General features: G+C 42.5%; 1 pseudogene across 1 annotated transcript; it reads left to right on the top strand.

The window, feature by feature from the left end:
• The first annotated feature begins 4,411 nt into the window (after window positions 1-4,411).
• LOC309961058 (large ribosomal subunit protein uL6-like) lies at window positions 4,412-4,984 on the top strand (annotated as a pseudogene). Its single transcript has one exon. The product of its transcript is annotated as a large ribosomal subunit protein uL6-like (transcript).
• Window positions 4,985-8,023: the final 3,039 nt, after the last annotated feature.

The raw sequence follows: 8,023 nt of genomic DNA, 5'->3' as shown, positions 1-8,023 counted from the left end.
GGTGACTTGCCCAAGGTCACCCAGCTAGTTAGTGGCAGAACCAGAGCCAGAACCCAGCTCTTCGGATTCTGGGTCCTATGCTCATTCCATTCTTGGTGAGAAGGGACAATTTGGAATGCCTGAAAACTGAAGAAAAATTAGGTAGGCTAACAGGTTGAGTGAGATACTATTGGATTATGCCAATTTCATCAGTAATAGCAGGGCTGATTTAGATATCACCACCACCACCACCATCATTGCCATCACTAATGTGGAGTAATTACTGGGATTCATGTACTGTGCTAAGCACTTTATATATATTTAATTTCTACAACAACTCTGTGAAGTAGTAATTATTACCCCATTTTATAGATGAGGAGACAAGCTCAGAGAGGTGAGTGGTGTATCCATGTTTACACAGCTAGGAAGGAACAGAGCCAGGCTTCCATTCTAGGCTGTTTTTAGAGTCCACACGCTTAACTTCATTTTATATTAGGTGAGTTTATTTTTTTCTTTGCTTCTAAAATTTCCTCTCAGAATCAGTCTGTCTTTTTTCTCTTGCCATTTCAGCTTGCCTGGCTCTTTCTCTTTGTAAAAAGCTGATCTCAGGGACTTCCCTGGTGGCGCAGTGGTTAAGACTCCACGCTCCCAATGCAGGGGGCCCGGGTTTGATCCCTGGTCAGGGAACTAGATCCCACATGCATGCCGCAACTAAGAGTTCCCATGCCACAACTAAGGAGCCTGCAGGCTGCAACTAAGGAGTCCACCAGCCGCAACTAAGGAGCACACATGCCGCAACCAAGACCTGGCGCAACAAAATAAATAAAATAAATATGAAAAAAAAAACCTCTGATCTCAGAAAGGATCGGATCTTTTATTTATTCCATGTCAGGTAGCATTCTTCAAGTATTTAGTGGGTACTTACTATGTGAAGGAACTATTTTAGGAGCTGAGGATCCAGCGGTGAATACACAGACTAGGTTCCTGCTCGTGCGGAACTCACAATCAGTGGGGAGATCACACAATTAAAAACAATCAATAAAAGTGTCACATAGTGATAAGTATCATGCAGAAAATTAAAATCCCTGTTTTAATTTAACCAGAGTGACTGGTTATCTATTTTAGATTGTGTGGTCAAGGGAAGACCTTTTTGCGAAAGTGACATTTAGGCTGAAATATGAGTTTTAAGAAGTTATTGGTTAGAGAGTGAGCAAGAGGGAACAGGTGGAGTGATTTTCTAGGTAGAGGGAACATGATTTGCAAGGCCTCCCCATGCTGTGAGTTTGCTGTGTGTGAAGGACAGGAAGAAGGCTGGTGTGGATGTATAGTGGGTCAGGGAGGGAGTGGTACTAGATGAGGTTGGACAAGTAGGTGATGTACTAAGTTGAGAGATGTTTAGTCTGAGTGCAGGGAGGCCATTAGGGGGTTTAAGCAGGACTGAGGACATAAGCTGATTTATGTTTTTAAAAGTTTGTGTTGACTGATGAATGGAGAAAGGATTATAAGAAGGTAAGGAAGGAAATAGTGAGACCTAGTAGGAGGATGCTACAGTAGTCCTGACAAGGGATGATGGTGGCTGTATCAGTTATTGCCACAGTAATGCCATGCAACAAACATCCCCATAAACTTAGTGGCATAGAGGAATAAGGATTTATTTTTGCTCGAGTCAGTGGGATGGTTGGGTAGTCCTGCCGTTCTGGGCCAGGCTCAGCTGATCTTGACTGAGCCTCCCCATGTCTGTGATCAGCTGTCGGTCAGGTAGGTAGGTCTGCCATATTGCCTGGTTTTCCTGATGTGTTTGGCAGGACCAGCTGGCTGTCAGCCATCTAGGATGGCCTCGGCTGAGATGGCTGGGACAGCTTTGCTCTCCTCTGTGTGTTTATGTTACATCCCTCTAGTAGGCTAGCCTGGGCTTATTCTCAGGCTGGCCCAGTCATAGTCTCATGGTGATCACAGAGAAGCAAAAAGGAAGTAGAAATGAGTAAGCAGCTTTTTAATCCTTACCTTGTGTCAAATTTGCTACTGTCCCATTGGTCAAGGCAAGTTGCAAGAGTACATCCACAGTTAGTATAGGAGGGCATTGCCAAAGAGCAAGGATACAGAGAGGTGTGAAAAGATGCAGAGAGGCATGAAAAAATCAGGGCCATTAGTGCAACCAATCTACTGCATTAATGGGAGAAAAGTGAAGTAGAGACTTGAATATTCAAGTTTAGAATATTTTGGAGGTACAGTCTGAAGACCATGCTGATAGATTAGAATTGAGGTATGAGAGAGAGGAATGAATCAAAGATAACCCTTAGATTTTTGGCTGGGCAGCAGGGCAGATGGTGAGGCCATTTACTCAGATAGCAAAGACTAGGTAAAGAACAAATTTTAGAGGACTATCTAGCACTCTGTTTTAGCCATGTTACGTTTGAGATACTTGTTAGATAGTCCAATAAAGATGTCAGGTTTGCAGTTGAATATATAAATCTGAGGTTCTTGGGGACAGGGCTAAAGATGTAGCTTTCAGTGTTATCAACCTATAGATGGTATTTCAAGCCATCCAACAGGATGAGGCAGCCCCTGAGGAGGAGGTATAGATGAAGAAGCAAAGCAAGCCCAGGATAGAGCCCTGGTGCGTACCAGTGTTTAGAAGTAAAGCAGGAAAATAGAAACCAGCAAAGGAGACCGAGAAGGTGCAGACTCTAAGATTGGAGAAAAATCCAGGAAACTCTGGTGTCCCAGAGAACCAAGAGAATCTAAGCATTTCAAGGAGAGAATGGTCAGCTGTGTTTAACACTGTTGGGAGAGACAAGAACTGGGAAGTGACCATTGGGTCTGGCAACAAGGCTGTTCTTGGTGACTTTGACAAACGCAGTCTTAGTAGAATGATGGAGACAGAAGCCCAACTGGAGCAGTTTCAGGAAAGCACATGAATTGAGAAGCAGGGACAGCAACCCTAATCCTGTCTTTCAAGAGCTTTTGCTGTAAAGGGACTCAGAAGTGATATGGTAGCTGGAGGTGAATGTGGGTCATGGCAAAGATATATGTTTGGGAACGTAAGTGACGCTGCTGTACCAAAGGGGATGATCTAGTAGAGAAGGAACAGGTGCACCGAAGAGGGGGAAACTGTAGACCAGAAATGTTTGAAATGGCAAGAGAGGATGGGATTGAGAATTTAGAATAAGCTTAGTCAGTGTGTTACCTTCTTCAGGGGCACTTGGGTGCTGTGTTTTATTTCTCATTTTGGAATGAAGAGGTATATTTACCACTGGAACAGTTTCAGCCATCTCCAGGGTAGGGAAGAATATCAATTCTGTTGTGACACTGGGCAGACTGAATGCCTCTGTATTGGGCTCATTCAGCTTCTGTTGTAGAGGAGAGACCTCTTTGGAACCACTCTCTTTCTGTTGGTGGTGTTCAGTTTTTCTCATAATGATAGAAAAGCTGATAAATTCAGTTTCTTAGATTTTGACATGGGTAGCAAGTTTGGCAGGCCCTGGGCAGAGCTAAGAAGGGAATGTGAATGAACGTGCCACTTCCTCATCCAGGTTCCTATACCAGTATGACTTGATGTTTTGATCAATTCGGTAGATCCTAGATCAGGCACGTGTTCTGGAATTCCAGCTGAGAGGTAGAAGTTTTGCCCTTTATGCTTTTTAAGCCACTGTTACTTCAATTTGAAAGTATAATGTAAAGCAACTAGATTTAATAAATGGTAATTTTAAATGTATTTTGTTTAAGTTCAAGTGTACATTTGGTGGTATTGAAGCAACTGTTTTCATCAGCCTTCCTGGGGTCTGTGCTTTGTGTGTGGTGGATGAGGATGGCGGTGTGAAGAAACGCAGTACCCTGTCTTAGAGTGCCTTTACAGCCTTGGAAGATTTTTTGTCCACTTGCTTTGAATCTGCTTTGCTATTTCACTCGTTTAAATTATTGGTGTCTACTCATCCCAATTCATATTGTGAATTGAGAGCCACATCTGTCGCCACTCTGCCTTTTACAGCATTCTGATTTGGTGGAAATAATACTGAAAAGGACATCTGCTAGGGTCTTAGTAATCCTTATATATAGCAGTCTGAGGACTGTTAATTCAAAGTTAGCAGAACTATCATGAAGTCAAGAAGCAAGACGTAAATCAGATGAAGTCAGAATCTCAAAATTTAAATGTTTCTAATGTGAAGCTGTAGATCTTTGGAACTGTTGCTGTTTTTTGTTACATTAGGTCTTTCAGGAGGGTATATCTGAAAAGACTTGGCCTGTCAGAAAGGTGGTACCTATTAGCCTTCAAACATTTTTACAACAAATATATTGATTATTTTATCATTAATGTAATATTCACATTTCTGTCACATAGTGGAGAGTAAGTCTTAAACTGAATTTCATTCAACTTTTGTTGAAAATGAACTTAAGATAGTGTTTAACACTCTTTGCCGCATCTACTGCGAGAATGAAGACCATTCTCAGCCATCAGACTGTTGACATTCCATGAAATGTCATTACTTTGAAGGGATGCACAGTTTGTGAAGGGCCCTAGAGGCACCCTGTGGAGGGACTTCAATCACATTAGTGTAGAACTCAGTCTCCTTGGAAAGAAAAAGAAGAGGCTCCAGGTTGACAAATGGTGGGGAAATAGAATGGAACTGGCGACTGTTTGCGCGGCGTGTAGTCACGTACAGAACATGATCAACGGTGTTACACTGGGCTTCTGTTACTGGATGAGGTCTGTGCTTCCTCACTTCCCCATCAATGTTGTTATTCAGGAGAATGTTCTCTTGTTGAAATCCAAAATTTTTGGGGTGAAAAATACATCTGCAGGGTTTGGATGAGGCACGGCGTTGCTTGCTCAGTATCTCAAGCCCAGAAAGATGAGTTGATTGTTGAAGGAAACGACATTGAACTTGTGTCAAATTCAGCTGCTTTGATTCAGCAAGCCACAACAGTTAAAAACAAGAATATCAGAAAATTTTTGGATGGTATCTATGTTTCTGAAAAAGGAACAGTTCAGCAGGCTGATGAATAAGATCTGAGTGGTCAGGCTATAGAAACAGCAAGATGCCAAATGATTTTCGGACTCGTTTGTGATATATATATATATTTTTTTCCTGCGGTACGTGGACCTCTCACTGCTGTGGCCCCTCCTGCCGCGGAGCACAGGCTCCAGACGCGCAGGCTCAGCGGCTATGGCTCACGAGCCCAGCTGCTCCGCGGCACGTGGGATCCTCCTGGACCGGGGCACGAACCCGCGTCCCCTGCATCGGCAGGCGGACTCCCAACCACTGCGCCACCAGGGAAGCCCCTCGTTTGTGATATTTTAAAGATGCAATAAAAGCTCTTTTGATTTGGGGGAAAAAATAGAAGATAGTGTTTAGCAGATGTAGCCCAAGGATCATATCTATTTACCTAATTCTGTACTGTACTCTTGTTTCTTGAGTTAACAAGAAAACCTGTCTAGCTCAGCCCAGAGAGAAATGCTTTTATCAGGCTTTATTTACTAAGCTGTTATCAAGTGTTAATATAAGAAATAGCCAGGTGAGGAATGTTTTTATAATTTCTACCCAAATTTCTGTTGAAGATGTATCATGTAACATCTTTCATTGTCCTTTATGATCCTATAAACTAGTTTGTCCTTAGAATTTAATGACAGGGAAAGTTTTTCTTTTGATCAACTGGTGTGTATCTTATGATAAAAAATTATTATTCTGTGAAGCATTATGTTATCCTTTGTTCCCTGGATTTTGAGAAGCTCAAAATTTAATGCTCTGATTATCAGTGTGTAGTAGCATTGTAGCATCTGTGCGTTCAACTTAGGGGAATTAAACTCTATGAGTTAACAAAGAAAAGAGAGAAAGAAACATTTTTTTAAAAGCTTGGACCACTTTTTAAAAATTTAATTATTGTTTTATTTTGGAGTATAGTTGATTTACAATGTTGTGCTAGTTTCAGGTGTACAGCAGAGTGATTCAGTTATACATATATCCATTCTTTTCATATTCTTTTCCCATATAGGTTATTACAGAATATTGAGTAGAGTTCCCTGTGCTATAGGTCCTTGTTGATTATGTTTTATTTATAGTAGTGTGTATATGTTAATCCCAACCTCCTAATTTATCTACCCCCCCACCTTTCCCCTTGGTAACTATAAGTTTTGTTTTTTTTTTTGCGGTACGCGGGCCTCTCAGTGTTGTGGCCTCTCCCATTGCGGAGCACAGACTCCGGACGCGCAGGCTCGGCGGCCATGGCTCACGGGCCTAGCCGCTCCACGGCATGTAGGATCTTCCTGGACCGGGGCACGAACCCGTGTCCCCTGCATCGGCAGGGGGACTCTCATCCACTGTGCCACCAGGGAAGCCCCTGGTAACCATAAGTTTGTTTTCAAAGTCTGTGAGTCTGCTTCTGTTTCATAGATAAGTTCATTTGTGTCATATTTTAGATTCTGCATATAAGTGATATCATATGGTATTTGTCTTTCTTTTTCTGACTTACTTCACTTAGTATGATAATCTCTATGTCCATCCATGTTGCTGCAAATGGCATTATTTTTCTTTTTTTAACGGCTGAGTACTATTCCATTGTATATATTTACCACGTCTTCTGTTTTTTTAAATAAATTCATTCATTTAATTAATTTATTGATTTTTGGCTGCATTGGGTCTTTGTTGCTGCGTGCGGGCTTTCTCTAGTTGTGGCGAGCGGGGGCTACTCTTCCTTGCGGTGCGTGGTCTTCTCATTGCAGTGGCTTCCCTTGTTGCGGAGCACGGGCCCTAGGCACGTGGGCTTCAGTAGTTGTGACACACGGGCTCAGAAGTTGTGGCTCACAGGCTCTAGAGCGCAGGCTTAGTAGTTGCGGCGCACGGGCTCAGTTGCTCTGCGTCATGTGGGATCTTCCCAGACCAGGGCTCAAACCCGTGTCCCCTGCATTGGCACATGGATTCTTAATTACTGCGCCACCAGGGAAGCCCCTGTACCATAGCTTCTTTATCCAGTCCTCTGTCGATGGACATTTAGGTTGCTTCTGTGTCTTGGCTATTGTAAATAGTGCTGCAGTGAGCATTGGGGTGCATGTGTCTTTTCGAATTACGATTTCTCCAGATATATGCCCAGGAGTGGAATTGCTGAATCATATGGTAGCTCTATTTTTAGAGAAACAACAATTTAAAGAGTGTCCGTGCTTCTATTTACCATTTTACTCTGGGAACATATGCCCCAGAGGGTGTGTGTGCACTGGGAGATGCAGGAACCTCCCGCTCCCTTGTCTTAGTCTGCCAAGGTTTTTCCATGAGCACCTCATAGTGCCAAGTGTGATTTTAGTGGTTAAAGATAAGTTTTTCACACAAACTGTCCCTTGAGTCCAAACCAACTATTGATACTTTATCTGATACTAAATCAAATAACCAAAAATCTGTTTTTCTCTCTGCTAGATTGTTAGATTGTTTGCAAAAAGTCCTCCATAATTCCTTTCCCCGTACGTACTCCACCTTGAAGAATCACCTCCAATTCTGAATCTGGGCTTGGCCATGTGACTTGCTTTGGCCAGTGAGATAATAACAAAGGTAAATCATTCAGAGATGTGAAATGTGTTGTGTTTTGGGGCTTGGTCTCTCTTACTGCTCTTGGAACCTTGAGAACTACATGTATAAATCCAGGTTGTCCTGTTGAAGAGACCCCATGGAAGGGAAGTGAGGTGTCCTGGCTGATAGCCTGCAAGTGCTTGAAATGTGAGTGAGGCCGTCCTAGACATGCAGGCCCGAATTGCCCACCCAACAGAATCAGAAGCAATAATACATTTTTATTGTTTTTATGCTAGTAGTTATGGAGTGGGGTTTTTTGGTGATGGTCATTCTCATCAAAAGCTAACTAATATAACTTCCAGTGCTAGTGGACATTTTTGCTGATGCTATGTTGGACTTATCCAGAGATAGTATGGCCATTTCTTCTGTGGAATGTTCAAGGCTAATTTTGATTATATTCAGTTTCTGCTGTACGTGCTGATGTGAGAACCAACCTCCACATAAGCTTTGGTTCCACTCTGTTTTATTCCTTCCTTTTGGTTTCTAATTTC

This window comes from Leucopleurus acutus (genome assembly GCF_964270905.1).
Source record: "Leucopleurus acutus genome assembly, chromosome: 4".
NCBI lineage: Eukaryota > Metazoa > Chordata > Mammalia > Artiodactyla > Delphinidae > Leucopleurus > Leucopleurus acutus.
This window is presented reverse-complemented; position numbering and strand designations above follow the sequence as displayed.